The sequence below is a fragment of the Gorilla gorilla genome, chromosome 15 (genome assembly GCF_029281585.2).
Source record: "Gorilla gorilla gorilla isolate KB3781 chromosome 15, NHGRI_mGorGor1-v2.1_pri, whole genome shotgun sequence".
NCBI classification, from domain to species: Eukaryota; Metazoa; Chordata; class Mammalia; order Primates; family Hominidae; genus Gorilla; species Gorilla gorilla.
In genome coordinates, this window is record NC_073239.2 from 68,821,640 (window position 1) to 68,837,930 (window position 16,291).

The following is a 16,291-nucleotide window of genomic DNA, read 5'->3' on the forward strand; positions in this document are numbered from 1 at the left end:
TAAAGAGGAGAAAGCAATGACTTCTGCCCTTATTCCTGTTTTGGGGAACCAGGGAAAGCCTCCTAGAGGAGTCATTCAGACCACACAGAGTAAAGAAAGCACTAACTAGTTTGAATAAGTGAAGACTAACATATGTCAAGAATTAAGTTGAGAATGAACATTTGTTAGGCATTCAGTTTGTGCTGGATACTTTAGCTAGTTTTAAAAATAACCCTATGAAATAAGGACAATATTTTTCTATCAGGATATTTCTGGCTGCTGATAAAGGAATGTCCTACTAAAATGGCGTAAACAATAGGAAATTGATCGCAAGACCTCTGATAGGAGGGTAGCTTCAGAGTTACTTATGTGGTAGCTGGATAATGTCCTTAGCAACCTGGATTCTTCCCTTCCTCCCACTGTGACACCTTCAGCAGGTTGATTTCCCCTCACTGTGTGGACATGGCGTCTACAATTTTGGAATTATAGGCATATTTCAATACGTAGAGGCATATCAAGGGGCGGCAGATTTCTTATGTGGCTCTTTCTGGTTTGTTGAGACAGGGTCTCGCTCTGTCACCCAGGCTGGGGTGCAGTGGCATGATCATGACTCATTGCAGCCTCAGCCTGCAGGTGGGAGGCTGATCCTTTCACCTCAGCCTCCTGAGTAGCTGGGACCACAGGTGAGTGCCACCATGCCCAGCTAATTTTTGTATTTGAGTAAAGATGGGGTTTCACCGTGTTACCCAGACTGGTCTTGAACTCCTGAGCACAATAGATCCACCCACCTTGGCCACCCAGAGTGCTGGGATTACAGGCCTGAGCTACCTTGCCCTGCCACGACTCTTTAAAGTCACAGAAAATCTGTGTCCAGTGGAATTTCCACTCACAACTCACATGCTATATGTATGAGTAAGTAGGCAGACAGAACCACTGTGATTGGCTAATTTAAGAGTTTCCTCCCGAGGCCATGGAGCAGCCCAGCCTCTCTGAAGAACAAAGTCATCAGACCCCAGCAAAAGGGTCTTGTTCTATTAGCAAGGAAGAGGGGGTTAGTGGGTAGGCAGTCAGTAGAATTGGCCACTATTATTATTCCCATTTTATAAGTGAAGATATCCAGACTAAAAAGGTTAAATAACTGAGCAATATCATACAACATTGAATTGAATAGAGTTTCCATGCATTTCCCTTTGAGAAAAACACAAACAAAAGCCTTGTTTTTGGCTATATAACAAACCTGCACGTGTACCCCTGAACCTAAAAGAAAATATTAAGAAAAAAAAAACTTGTTTTTGTTGTTAGCAATGATCTAGGTAGGCCAGAGGAAGAATCCTGGCGAAAAACACAGACTGGAGGAAGCTAGGCAAAGTAAAGAATAACCTTCTAAACAAAATATTCCAGAAGGAAATACATCAGGTCCTATAAAGCAATAAGAATGGCATTTAATTTAGACAACCAGCCCTGCATTTCTGCATTGTAAAATATATATATAATTAAATTGCATTTTCCTGATTGGTCATTTAAATCAATTTGGTCTATATAAAAATCTACCCTGGGCCAAGTAATGAGCTAGAGACGCCAAGCATTCTGTGTATAGTATCTGTCAGACTTAAATGAAAACCTTGTTTTCTCTAGAGAGGTAGGTATTTTGTTGATTACAGTACCTGTAAAGAAGAATGGATCATCTCTGGAATTTCTGATTATGAGTTATTTAGAAAATAGTTTCCACTTTCCAGCTCCGGAGGCAGCATATACAGTTCCATTACTGTTGCATTCTCTTTATGGTTGCTGCTTCCTACTTTGGCATTATATTTCAGAGGCTATGCACGTGAGGCAGCAATAGTGAAAAAGGGAAATTTCAGTGGAATTGCTGTTATTACAGTGTTTTGACTACTTGTCTCTAAGATGTATTTCTGTGCATGTTCATCATAACAGACTAAGCATTAATGGTAGGAGTACTTTTTAAAATAAATGACGGAGTGCTTCCTACTCTTAGATTTGCATTTTTAAACAGGAAAGTAAGTTAATTCTAGACTTTGCCAACAGAGCTCTGTTTAAGGAGAATATTTATCTGATCTATGTTAGAACCATATAAGAAAAATTGTGAAAAAATTTAAACCGAAAAAAAACCCTCACTTTCATTTTAAAGGCTTTATTTGGGAGAATTAAATTGATCCTTTGCCGTTTTTTTAAACCTCATGAATGACGGTTGTGTTTAGGGAACATTGCTGTGTATGGGCATTAAGGCATTTCATTCACATTTTTATTTTTTCTTTGGAAAAAAATTGATATTAAATAGTTCTATGACTTTTAAAATTAAAATAAGAAAAATTTAAGTAGAGGTGAAAATTCCTAGGCAAAAAAAAAAAAAGGTCCAACTAGTCTTTTCTTATTCATCTTAAAATAATCATAAAATACTGAAGTGTAGAAAAGTAACATTCAAAGACAACGTGTAGGAGAGTGTAGTAGTTAAAGGACATTGGTTTAGAGTCAGAATTACTTGGGCAAATTGCTTAAGCTTTCTATGCCTCAGTTTCTTCATCTATAATGGGAAATAAGATAATATCTACTTCACAAAACTGACAGGAGAAAATTACATAATAAATGTGAAATGTTTATTTAGCAAGGTGCCTGAATTGTAGTGTAATTATTCAAAATAAATATATTATTAGTATAACTTATTGTTACCACAAATCTGCAGTAGAGTATCTTTTATTCTATCCAAGGGATTTGCACCAAATTCTGCAGAAGTGATTGTTATGGCCCAACATTAATCATAGGTGCTCAGACCTTGGAATAAGGCATCCCCTAAGGAAGCCTATTATTGTCGGATGTCGTTTTGACTTCATGAAGTATAGTCTGGGTTTGTGCTGTTTGTTCAGGAATCCATGTGCTTAGCCATCAATATCTCCAGTTTTCCTTTCCAGCTCAGGATAGGCTTCCACTTCCCAGTCTGCTTTGGTTAGGTGTGGCCACATGCCTTGCCTTGGCCGGTGAAGTGAACAGAAGTGAGGTGCATCACTTCCTGGAAGAAGCCATAAGAACCGGCAGGTGAGTGCAGTGGTTGAAGGATAGAAGTGTTCTCTGCACTCTTAAGTCTGGGTCATACTGTCAAGACAACACAAAGATCATCTCTGCTAAACCGCAGTGGACATGGAGAGAAAGTGAGAGATAAGCTTTGCTCAAATAAGCCAGAGAGTTTTTGAGTTGTTGCCACAGTATAACCTAGCCTATACAGATTGAAACTCTCTGGTGTTCCCTTCAAACTGTAGAGAAAAAATATATTCTTGGTTACAGTACAGTAGCTATTTGGATACAATAATTTTAAATGACTATTTTGTTTGTGTGTGTGTGTGTGTGTGTGTGTGTGTAATGTATTATATGTTAGCATCGAGGGATTTAAGCGAAATAGATTTATATAAATTCCACTTACATTTCTTTTAAAATTGGGTTTATTTCCACTTCACACAGAAGAAATCAACATACCAAAATTACTAGCATATATATGTTTTATTATTTTTTGTTGTTTGAGGGAGTCCACTGTGATGCCGATGTTAGGACTCTGAACTGCAGGCCTGGTATAATCATTAGGTAATGTTCCCTCTCACTGTCAGCCTTACCCAGAATGGTGCCTTGTGAAGCAAAGGAGCTTCCTAAGAGAAGATAACGCGCTGAGCCATGCCCATGGCCTTTGCCTCCCATGAGAAAATAGTCTTCCCTAAGCCCTATTGTGATGTTCCAGTTATAAACAATGGTGCTTAGTACATAGAAGGTCTAAAATGATATTTATTGAATAGATGAGTGGAAGCAGTGCACTGTTCTCCAAATGTCTGGACTCTTTCATGTTTGCATTTTAAAAATAGATGCTGTTGTTTTGTAGATTTGTTTAAAAACATCTTGGTATTAAGACTGACATCTATTCTTTTATAACACTTTACATGTGGTCATGTACCCACAGATTTAGGCTGTTTTATTTTATAGTTTTCACTACAGTTTATTTCACCTGATTATTTCATTTGGGTCTCTAAAACCACATTATGAAATACCTTAATTATTTAAATTAGGAACAGATTAATTATCTCCAGTGTACAAACTCAAATTAATTTCATTATAAACCTGAGGTTTAAATTGATTAATCTTGGAGTGTTTAAGGAACAAAATGGGTTTTTTTTCATCCTTAAGGAGAAAGGCATATTTGATTTGATGAATCTCTCTTCATCACACCAGTTATGATAATAGGCACAAGATATTTGCAAGAAAACTTCAGATGGATTTTATAAACCAGTCAGAAACCCGTGTGTCTGGGGCTTCTGGGGGAACAATCTGTGAGTCATTTTAAAAAACAAACACACTCATAATCACGGTGCATGTTGTTACCATGGTAATTAGGCCTGTTGAGTTGGCTTGCTTATGTTCCTGCAAAGGCAAGAGGGGGAGAGAAACTGAGAATTCAGAGCTTTGACTATTAGCTTCAATTTGCCTACTGCAGGAGAGAGTGAAGGGGTTTCTCAAGAATGCACTGGCACAGTCATTCTGAGAGGGAAGTGAAGAAACCCTGGCATCCTGCCTTTGTTATTGAATATAGGTTAGCCATATTAGTGTTGGATATTGTGGTTCACAAGGGAGAAAAGGATCATTTGGCATTCTCTTGGGAAAAAGGGGAAAAATAGTTTCTTTCTCTGATATATGACTTCATGTAAGTCTCTAAGGTCAACTTTGTGGAGTGTCTTGTGTGCCTATGCACAAGGTTTTAATGATCCTCTAAAAGGCACCAAATGCTGCTGATGAACATTATTGCAGGTTTAAATGATCTCAGCATATTATTCTAATCTGGTTAGAGGCTAGTTTTAATGAGGCCATTGTTTCAGATCTGATTCCCAAGTAGGCAAGATATCTTTTCTCTGTTTTATGGACTAGGTACGACTCCTTTATCTTGGACAGTCATCTTATAATGCAGGCCTGTGGGACACAAAGGAGACCAGGGAGGTTATGTGAGCTCTGCCAAATCTATTACTACTCCAGGGGAAAATAAAATCAAAACGTACAAATTCTTGGGCCAGTGGAATTACTGTAGGAGAAATCCAGTATGATTCCATGTGAAGAACCAATAGCACCCTTAAATTAAAGGTATGAGTGTACACACAAATCTGTTTTTAAGACTGTTTCTAAATTCACTTTAAGAAGTCTGGGGCCAGGCACAGTGGCTCACGCCTGTAATCCCAGCACTTTGGAAGGCTGAGGTGGGGCGGATCATGAGGTCAGGAGATCGAGACCATCCTGGCTAACGGTGAAACCCCTTCTCTACTAAAAATACAAAAAATTAGCCGGGTGTGGTTATGGGCGCCTGTACTCCCAGCTACTTGGGAGGCTGAGGCAGGAGAATGGCGTGAACCCATGAGGAGGAGGTTGCAGTTAGCCAAGATTGTGCCGCTGCACTCCAGCCTGGGTGACAGAGCGAGACTCCCTCTCAAAAAAAAAAAAAAAAAAAGTCTGGCTGGGTGTATTTGGCTCATGCCTGTAATCTCAGCACTTCAGGAGGTTGAGGCAGAAGGATTGCTTGACCCCTGAGTTTGAGACCAGCTTGGGCAAGGTAGAGACACCCTGTCTCTACAGAAAATAAAAAAAATTAGCTGGGCGTTGTGGTGCACACCTGTGGTCCCAGCTACTACTTGGGAGGCTGATGCAGGAGGATTTCTTGAGCCCAGGAAATTGAGGCTGCAGTGAGCCATGTTCACACCACTGCATTCTAGCATGGGTGACAGAGCAAGACTCTGTCTCAAAAAAAAAAAAAAGTCGGGTATCCTCTGAAATGAATAATTATAATGCATTGACTAAAGTTTTACTGCTTAGAATATGCCTCAATCAGATTTTAAAGCAGAACTTTTTAAACTATAGATTTCGTTTTTCCTCTCATATGTGGAAAGAAGGTACATGTTGCCCAAACTTTATTCTATATTTAATTTTCTTAACATTAGTAAACAAAACTTAACTTAGTTTTTTTCTGATCATCAAAGTAATTCATACTGATTATTGAAAAATGTGGAAATTATTGAAAATTTGAAAGAAAAAATAAAAATGGCTCCATCTATTAATTAAATTGTTAGTTGAACTACATGTAACAGAGGCCTGATTTCACAGTGGCTAACATAAGTTAGAAGTTACTTCTTTTTAATGTAACAATCCAGACGTGGATGCCCAGGACTGGTAAGGTAGCTGTGCTCCACAAGATCATGCAGGGAGCCAGGCTCCTTCTATCCTGTTGTTCTATCATTCCTATGAGGTTTCACTTGCTTTCATTGTCTAAGGTGGCTTGTCACAAAGGCTCTGCTGTAACCAGCAGGATGGAAGAAGTTGGAAGGGGAGGCCCTGACCCAGAAGTTACACATACCACTTTTGATGCTGTACCATTGAATTTTGTCACATGACTGCATACCTAGCAGCAAGGGAGGTTGGGGAAAGTAGCTATTATTGATATGTAGGTGCTTAGCTTAGAATTCTATTAAAACCATGGAAGAAGACGAGAGCAGATGTTGGGGTATATCTAGCAATTTCTGCCACTTTTGTTATTCTTTTGAACAGAGGAAATATATTGTTTAGATTTTGATGTATTTTCTTCCAGTCTTTATGTATCAGAAAGATATTATGTATAATTATACTAGAAAATGTGTTATATAATGCAACTTATGTATATAATACATATGTTAGTGCATATATATTAGAAAAATGTATTAAGACATAGAAAATATATATTAGAAAAAATATATGTAAAGATGTATATTAGAAAATTGTTGAGTTTACACTATATATAATATTTTATATTTTTTACTTTAAAATTTAAATGACAAAAATGCATTTTACATTCTTTTTACTTTATAATAAAATAACCTTATTTTAAGTTACTTCTTAAAGTAACAACATTTATTAATTTTAAAATAAAGCTAAGTAAAAAGAGAATATAAAATGCATTTTTTCATCATTTAAACATTTTTTTCTTTTTTTTTTTTTTTCCGAGACAGACTCTCACTCTGTCACCCAGGCTAGAGTACAGTAGCATGATTATGGCTCACTATAGCCTCACTCTCCTGGGCTCAAGCTATCCTCCCACCTCAGCCTTCCAAGTAGATGGGACCACAGGTGTGCATCACCATGCCTGGCTAACTACTGACTTTTTTTGTAGGGAATATGTCTCGCTATGTTGCCCAGGCTGGTCTCAAACTCCTGGACACAAGTGTTCCTCCCTCCTTGGCTTCCCAAAGTGCTGGGATTACAGACATGAGCCACTGCACCTGGCCCATTTAAATTTCTTGTATTCATTGTTTTAAAATTTTATCATGTGGAGTTTCTGTTTTACTTAATAGGCTGAATTATTGATATTTAGGCTATTTCTTAACATCTTGATAATTCTTCTTTGTCCACATTGTGGGTTTGTTTTGGTTAAAGTCATGGAGTGGCATCACTAAAACAATGACTGAGAACATATTTGGGTCCCTTGATAAACAGGACCAGACGGCTTTCCAGAGTAGTTGTGCCAGCTTCCACTATCACCAATAACAAATGAGTGCCAGGCCCAGAACCCCCTTGAACAGGCTTATTTTGCATGTCCCACCTAGTCTTTGTTACCCAAGGGTTCATTCTCTGAAAATAAGTTGTTTTTAGCCCTTGGCTTTTTTTTTTTCTTTTTGCTGTCATTAATCATGAGATAATGGTTTTCTAATAACTTTAGCCCATTTAAAAACATATGGCCCCTAGGGTAGTCTGGGAATATAATTGGTTGGGTTGAGATTGTAGCACACAGGCCAGTCTCAAGTAATGTGAGGCCTCTGGAGACACTGATGTTCGTTTGGCCCTAGAACCCCTTGCGAATTTGAGTTCCACCCTCATTCATACTATTCTAGATGTGAGATATCTCTTTGTTCTCAGACACTGCAAAATAGGAATGGGAAAGTGTTCCTTGAGGCTTTAGCAATTCCCTTTGAGCTGAGTGCTCTAAAGCTTTTCAGGAATAAAGAAGCTCATCTACATAGGAACTTTCTCCCGTAGGAACCACACTCGGCACTGGACAAACATAGGCCACTCTGCCTGATAGCCACAGAGGTCATTAGTGGCTAAGGGCATAGGTGTCTTCTACTTCTAAACAGCCTATAGAAGCTGTGGGTGCCAAAGATACTCTTATAACCACCAACGTGTCCTCTCCACCCTCCTAAAGGGCCAGATACACACAAACTGTATGCACTCAAACTCTGTCCCTAATACCTGGAGCAAGAGTGTGTTGGTCTCTGCTGCTTTGGTCATGCTCGGAGGAAATTAGATTAGGTCAGGAGGAAAGATTGTTCTTATTCATTCCATCAGTATACAGCCTCTCCCACCAAGGACTCTGCTTCCTCTAGGTTCCTAAGTGGCCTTTGTGTTTTCATGTTTTCTTGCATGCTAGGAGATTTCACAAAGAAAGGGACTCCAATTTCACAAATCTATTTCTTAAAAGAAAGAGAGTTAATAAAAGGTTCATTTCTAGGCTCTGAAATGTAAACCTGTGAGAGACCTCCTGCCCTTATAACTATATTGCCATTACCACCCACCCCTGTTTCAGAAACTTCATTCATTCTACTTATCCAGCTCTTGTGTATCACGTTATTTTTCCTCTTAAAAAATTTGTTTTTCTCTCTGCTTTCTCAACAGCCAGATCTGCCAGTGAGCCTCAGGCTTTAGGAACTGAAGAGGTAAGAATTCCAAAATATTTTCTTCTAAAATCTTGAATTTAACCAGAACTTAAAGAGGAAAAAAAATGTTAAGTGGTCTATAGGTGAAAGCATGTGATGTTTTATTGAAAGAAACAGTCATAGAGTCCTTATCAATATTGACATGACTTCAGAATTTAAAGAAAAAATGACCGTCTTTAATGATAGTTAAAATTGATTTTCATCCAGAATTTTTTCATTTTCTTCTAAAAACCTGAGTTGGAGAGCCTTTGAGGCTGCTGTCTTAACAGAATGTATCCTCACGGCACAAACATGATTAATAGGTGGCAGACATTGAGGGCATACCCTGTGCAAGATAAAGCCTCAGATGAGGCTGATTAGGTCAGAGAAAGGTAAACCCTGTTCTTAACAGATGGTTGTAAACATTGTAAGGGCTTTTCCAGCAGCAGCAGCAGCAACAACAACAACAAGAGGTCAATCTAATGCTATTGGGGTTTCATCTTGAAGAAGCTTACTTAGCTTTTGGCATTTGAATCTTGTTCTAGACTTGAAAGGTAACTGTAATCCTAGACAGGTGATAACGTGTTTGCCCACTCCAAGATACACAGTTTTCTCTAGTCAATGACTTAGATTCCCCTCCCCCACCATTTTAAAATGTAACTTCATTATGAAAAATGCCAAGTATATACCAAAGTAGAGAGAATAATATAATGAACTCCTACATCCCCATCACCCAATTTCAATGGTTGTCAACTCGTGGCTGGGATTGTTTCATTTCTACCTCTACCTACTTCTCTTCTTTCCCCATTGGATTATGGGCGCTTGCTGAATTGTTGGGCTTTTAATTGTTTATTTACATAACTGTTTAGGGGATACAGCAAATGCTAAAAAAAATAAAACCTACTCATAACCTGACTTGCTTTACTGGAGCTAGTCATCCATCCATTTATGCATTCAGCAGGTATTTATTTCATGTTTACTAGGTATCAGTCCTTCCTTAGGATAAGAGGATCAATTTTCCTCAACTCATATTTATAAGGTCTGCAAATTTGGACTTTGGATATCTCCAAATGAGGTGATCTGTCAGAGATGTACTGACCTATACATGTATAGCTTTTGCTGCCCTATAGTCAAGTTCTTTTGAATTTAAGTACCTAATGTCTTTCAGGTGAGGGCTGAGACATCCCATATTCCATCAAATGTTACTAATAATGACTCTTTTATAAGCATCTGATGTTCTTTGAGTCGATTTCTGTCATGCTAATAAGTATGCTTAAATTTTTCAAATCAATCCAAGCAGAGTTTGTCAATGGGGTTTGCTGGCACCTCCAATGGGACAATTCTTCATTATCATCTTTGGTATCCCTGTCCTTGGTTCACAAAAGGCTGTGGCATCTTCCAGTCATTGTGACATCCAGAGCACTCTAGGGAGACGTTGTGAACATTGTGAACTACCGTGTCTTTGCACGCAAATTTAAAGAGGTTATTTGGCATATTCCACTCACCTAAAAGCATTTTTCCTTCATACAAAATCAGTGGTTTCAGTTATGTTCAGTAGTTCCTTATGTAAGTAGTCTCTGTGCTAACAAACGCAAGAAGCTGAACGAAGTAGACAAGTAAAAGGAAGTATTGTTCTGTACTGTCAGGGGGATTTTGAGTATATTTGGTCTAGGGCTAAATTTAGTTTTCAAAGTATATACATGGAAAAAAATTAAACATGAGGTAATGGTCAAATATTGAAGTTAGAAGCAAAATACCACCAAGGCATTATTGAACAGCAACTGTGATAAAAGGTGTATTAGTTTTCTGTGGCTGCTGTAACAAATTATTACAAACGTAGTGGCTTAGAACAACACAAATGTATTATCTTACCGTTCTATAGGTTAGGTTCTATAGGGATTTCACTGGGCTAAAAGCAAAATATCAACAAGACTGTGTTCCTTTCTGAAGGCTCTCTGGGTTGGATTTATTTCCTTGCCTTTTACAGCTTCTAGAGCTTCCTCCATCTTCAAAGCCAGTAGCATTGCCTCTCCATGCGTCTTTCTACCATAGTCCCATCTTCTTAATTTTTAGCCAGGAAAGGTTCTCTGATTTTTTAAGTATCTGTGTGATAAGATTGAACATACCTGGATAAGCCAGGCTAATCTCCTCATCACCAGGGCCTCCATTTAATCACATCTTTGAAATCTCTTTATCTGTAAGGTTATGTATTTACAGGTTCCTGGGATTAGGACTGAACATATTTGGGGCCTATTATTCTGCCTACTACAAAGTCAAAGAGACTAATTCTTCAGAAAGGTAGAAATGCTTCAGGTAGCAGACCATCTAATGTCTAATTATATAGGATTAAAACATTAAGGTTTCCAACTTTGATGAAGCCAATTCTCATCTTGACTCTACAGTTCTCATTTTGTAGGTCCAGGTACTGAAGACTTTTGGTTTTCTTGAAGTGTCTGGCATTGGATCAAGGGGACCGGTTGAAGTCCAATGGCTCCTTTCTTGCCCAGACTTTTGGGTACTATAGGTATGGCCCCTAGAGAGTATGCTGTTTTTGTGATTTCTCCAACTCTGGAGGGTTTGCCTACAGTGTACAGTTTACAAGGTCTTGAACAGAACCAAAGAAATGTGAGGTTTTTATTTTATGCTGTTATGTCTGGCTGTTATTTTATGTATTATTTATTAGGCTTTAAAATGTGGAAATTGGAGGAAAAAATAACATAATAATACAGAACCTCACTACAGTGGTATTTATTATAGCCAATTTCTAGGTATGGTATAATTTCCTCCATACATTAAGTTATCCCCACAAAGTAAGAAACCATTTCTTGCCGGGTGTATGAAATAGATCACTGGGTTATTTTTTAAAAATCATCTTTTGAGTAGAATATGGCTGGAAATTTATGGTGAAGATTTAAAAATTTTCAGCTTTTTTTTTTTTTTTTTTTTTTTTTTTTTTTGTAGCAAGTCCTCTTAAAATCCACTTTTAGACACTTCAGCAATACAGACCTGAAGTCCAAACCTAGAGCTAGCATCAGGGCAACAAACTGCCCTTATTTGCCAAGACAGGGCTTTCCTGGGACACAAGACTATCGGTGCTAAAACTGGGAGAATCCGGGGCAAATCAGGACAGTTGGTCACTCCAGATGTCTAACAAAATGACTCTTAATAGAAAGTAGCTGTCACATTGATGCATTGTTAAAATATAAATTTTGAGTGAACCAAATAATGACCATAACCCATAATATTTGGGTTGAAAATGGGGGTTAATCCAACCCTTTTGGAAAATCTGTAGCCATATATGCATGTTTGTTCAGACCAGCTTAAAAAGACAAAAAAAAAAAAAAACCCCTGAGATTCAGAACTGAGAAGCAGCAGCCACGTTTATAGTCACAAGCCCTAGCTGCCCTTTCAGTTCTCCTGTGTTACCAGCAGGCTCCTGCACTTTGCCTCTGATGATGGAAGCTTTAATAACTTTGTTACTGAGGTGACCACAGGACCTCGCTGAATCTTTTTCAGCAGTCAGCCTGCATGGAAGTTATAAAATCCAAGTTTGCCAATGCAGCACAGAGCTCTCTTAGCTTTAATCTTGCCTTTCATAGAGCAAAATCGAACTTTTCCCCCCTAAGAGATAGCACAGACTGTTCAAGAAGAGGTAAATATTAGGAAGACTATCTTGAATGCCCAGTGGGAGGGGATTGGAGTGGATCATGTCTTGGAGTCTCATTTGGTTCTAAGAACATGGCGCTTCCTGACTCCCAGCGGTGGAGCATGAGCCACTTACCCCCATGTAAAGTTGCTACATCTGGGTAAAGACGCTTGCTGGGCCTTTCCCCACTGCTTCTGCAGTACTCTGCCTGCATCATCCATAGCAAAACCACACTGAGAAATCAGGGAAGCTGAAGGTCCTGGGGCCTCATCCGTTACATTTCTTTGGCTTTTATTTTGAGAATTTTATTCTCTAAATCATTAGGACTAAGCAAAGAGAGCTGTAATTGTACTTGAAAGAACAATAAATTAGCTTCCCTAGAATAGGCATTTGACTTTTAGGAGCTGGAAGACTTTCTTTTTTTCTTTTTTTTTTTTTTTTTAACATATTTAATAGTTTCCTGTCTTCCAAAATTTCCTACTTGGTAGATCCAAAGCATTCTATTTCAATTCTTTTCTTTTTCTTTCCAAAAAAGATTTAGCACTAACAGTCATTGAAGTAGAATCTGGCTTTCTGACAAGGATGGGGCCTGGACAGAATTGTGAATTATTTTTATTTTTTCCTCAATCTCTTTTTGGGTTTCTTCCTTCCAGGACTTTCAATCCTGGTTTCATTTTGCTAAGACTAGCCTCATTTCAGCTTCAAATCTTTACCAATTTTTGTGAATCAACAAGTTTCAGAAGAAATGAAAACACATCAAGTTCTTATGCTGTAATTTAAACTTAGGTTCTTTTATTCTTTTTCAAAGAGAAATTAGAGAGTAAATGTAAATAATGATCAAAATAACTACTTATCTGGGTACAGGGTTTCCTTCCGGGGTGATGGAATATCTTGGAACTAGTTAGCAGTGATAGCTGCACAACACTGTGAACGTACTAAATACCATTGAATTGTACACTTTACAATGGCTAATGGTTAATTTTATATGTGAATTTTACCTCAATTTAAAACAAAATATGCCGATTGAACTTCAAGAGGAAAAAAGAAAAGGACTGTTTCCTCCTACCTTCAAATTCTGGAAAAAGTGTGAATCCGTTTTAATACACTCATGTTAAATTTCTACACCAAAATTGTTATAAAATTGTTCTATTCTGTTCCATTACTGGGAACAGATATTTGGATGTCATAGTGTCTGCAAGGTAGAATTAATTAGGAAACCCTTGAAGGGTAAAAGAGGAACATCTCTGAGAGTTAAGATACTAGTTGTTTATTCTTAAGATGTGTAGTTTTTGTTACTACGTTGTAGACTGGCCTATACTGTGCAGAGCTGGTCACAGTAAAAATTTGTTTTTAAGTTTAAAAATTTAAAATACTGGACTTTCTTCCACCTATCGTGGGACAGAATTTGCATCAGCTAGGTTGGAAGGTTTTTTAATAGCCTATAGTAGCAGACTGCAATTGGTAGTGATAAAATGGAGAGTCCATTTGGGAGGCCGAGGCAGGCGGATCACGAGGTCAGGAGATCGGAACCATCCTGGCTAACACGGTGAAACCCAGTCTTTACTAAAAATACAAAAAATTAGCTGGACATGGTGGCCCATGCCTGTAGTCCCAGCTACTTGGGAGGCTGAGGCAGGAGAATGGCGTGAACCCAGGAGGCGGAGCTTGCAGTGAGCCGAGATCGTGCCACTGCACTCCAGCCTGGGCGACAGAGCGAGACTCCATCTCAAAAAAAAAAAAGAAAGAAAAAAAAAGAACAGTCCAGATGTAATAACTTTAATGAAATGAGAGCAAGGTAACAAATTTCATATATACAAATACTTTTTATTAACAATCTCCTTAAGACATGCCCAAGCACCATTACCTGACGGGGATTTGTTTCAAGGCATGACTGCATAGGGGTTTGCAGGTAATCCTTGGCTTAACTACGAAACTTTAGGACTTTAAATTTCTTCTAGATTTAGAGACAACCATTTTAACCTTTCTGCAGAGATGTAACTAGGCAACCAGTATAGCACTTAACCAGTGCATAGCATTCAAACTTCCTAGCCATTTACATCATTTTAAAAAAATACTATTTAAATCTCTCTGTTAGCTTTGGCATATGCTGCCATGTAACCTTTAATTTCTTAGAAAATATCATGCAAACCCGCAACTGTAAAATGGTATGCTTCCTAGAAGCCCAGCATCCTCCAATGTTAATAAGGAAGTCAGCTTATAAGAAGAGCAGTAACAGCGTTGAGAGGTAGCCACATGTACTGTGTTTAAAATTGAGAATTTGAAAAGGAGGTTTCATGTTTGGTGTGTGAATTTATGAGTTTAAAATCATATCCTTGGCAGATGGTAATGAGCATTTCTTACAATATGATTCATGGAAAAATATACATTCATAGAGATGAAAACTAGATTTTATTTTAGCTGATTAGGTGGTAACTAGGGATATCTAGTTTGATCAATAAGCACAAACTTATTGAAAGCTTTTTATGTACCAGACACTATATCAGTTATATACTATAACTGCTATATACTGTATACTATAACTAGCATACACTATATACTGTGTACTATAACTGGTATATGATCCTTTTTTGTGACAATTATGATTTTAGTTAGGTTTTTTTAATTATGAAAGAAATTCATGCAGAAAAAAAACAATATATGTGAAATATTTAAAAATTCAAGTAGTAGGGACAGGCATAAATGAAAAATAAAAGCGTTTCTTTCCCACCAACTTTTAGCCTCAGTCCCTAGAGGTAACCACTGTGGAGAGTTTCTTGTGTCTCTTCCAGAGATTTTTCATCTCCTGGTTAATCTGTATCAAAAAGGTGAATACAAGTGCCGTTGAACCATCTGTTTATAAGCTTTTCTTCTGAGCTAAGTTTTACATTTTGAGACACTATTATGCTTCTTTTTAAAATGTGCCTTTTAAAACTGAAAGAAAAAAATGTCAGAACCAAAGTGATGCTAACAGAGAGGGCTGGTGGTAGTGAGAACTACAGCTGAAGGATGTTAATGTGTAGTTTTAGCCTCTGTTAACATTTATATGCGGAACTTAAGTAATAAACCTTAATGTAGTTCTTAAGTCATCTGGGGTATATTATCTCCCTTTATCCTTTAGATGACCCTGCAACGCAGGAACTGTTTATTTTACAAAGGAGGAAGCTGTGGTTCCCAGAGGTTAAGTAATGTGCTTAGGGTCACACAGCTGAAAAGTGACAGAATCGAGACAGAATCGAGTCTTTTCCAACTAGCCTTGAGCCAGACCACATGGTAACTGTGAGGAAAAGAGAGGCACAGTTACACCTCTGTGGCTGCTGCAGTAAAGGCTATGAAGTGAAGGAGACGGGTGCAGACTGAAGATCTGGGCAGTTGTTTTGATTCTGCCCCGTGGACAAGTTATTTAAGGCAGTAGAAACAAGTTAAGGTGGCTGGCTCTGTCCTCCTAGTCTCCTCAGTGGCTATTCTGTTCCGATTTTCTTAGGTTGTTTAGGTAATACTGACCACAGGGGAGGAGACTTGACCCATGCTGAGGAAGCCTCAGTATTTCATCACCAGACCACGATAGTTGGTTCAGAGGGTGGGCCTGCCATCAGCAGGGGCCAGTAGGTTCTTCCTCTGGAATTTTCCAACTCGAGTTGAGAGGAGAGGTCTCATCCTTTCTGGTCCCAAGGCAGTAAGAATCATGGAAAGCTGTGTTTCAGTCTGTAGACAGAATCAGGTCCAATGCACAGAGGGGAGGCAGAGAGAGTCAGAGAGAGAAGGGAAAGAAGGAGAGAGCCCAGTCATAATTGGAGTCCATGAATCCAGTCCATGTGAGCCAATACATTCCCATGTTTTGCCCCAGCTAATTCAAGTTGTGACTAAAACAGTTTTGACTTATACCTCCAGGCCTTAGTTTCCCCATCTGTAAAATGGAGGTTATAATATTCACCCTGACTATATCTGAACTATGTAAATATCAATTGAGATA

At 38.3% G+C, this 16,291-nt stretch overlaps 1 protein-coding gene across 9 annotated transcripts in view; it reads left to right on the plus strand.

Annotated features, from left to right (window-relative positions):
* GNG2 (G protein subunit gamma 2) overlaps positions 1–16,291 on the plus strand; it is a 122,859-nt gene that overhangs the window by 21,814 nt on the left and 84,754 nt on the right. For 6 of the 9 annotated variants that reach the window (XM_031001797.3, XM_031001798.3, XM_055361515.2 and 3 more), the window contains exon 2: positions 8,656–8,696. The exons of 2 other annotated variants lie outside the window; for them this stretch is intronic. The gene's annotated coding sequence lies outside the window, so the exon portion shown is untranslated. Of the gene's footprint in view, positions 1–4,896; positions 5,107–8,655; positions 8,697–16,291 lie in introns of all 9 variants that reach the window. One more of the 9 variants, XM_055361514.2, reaches the window with a different exon arrangement.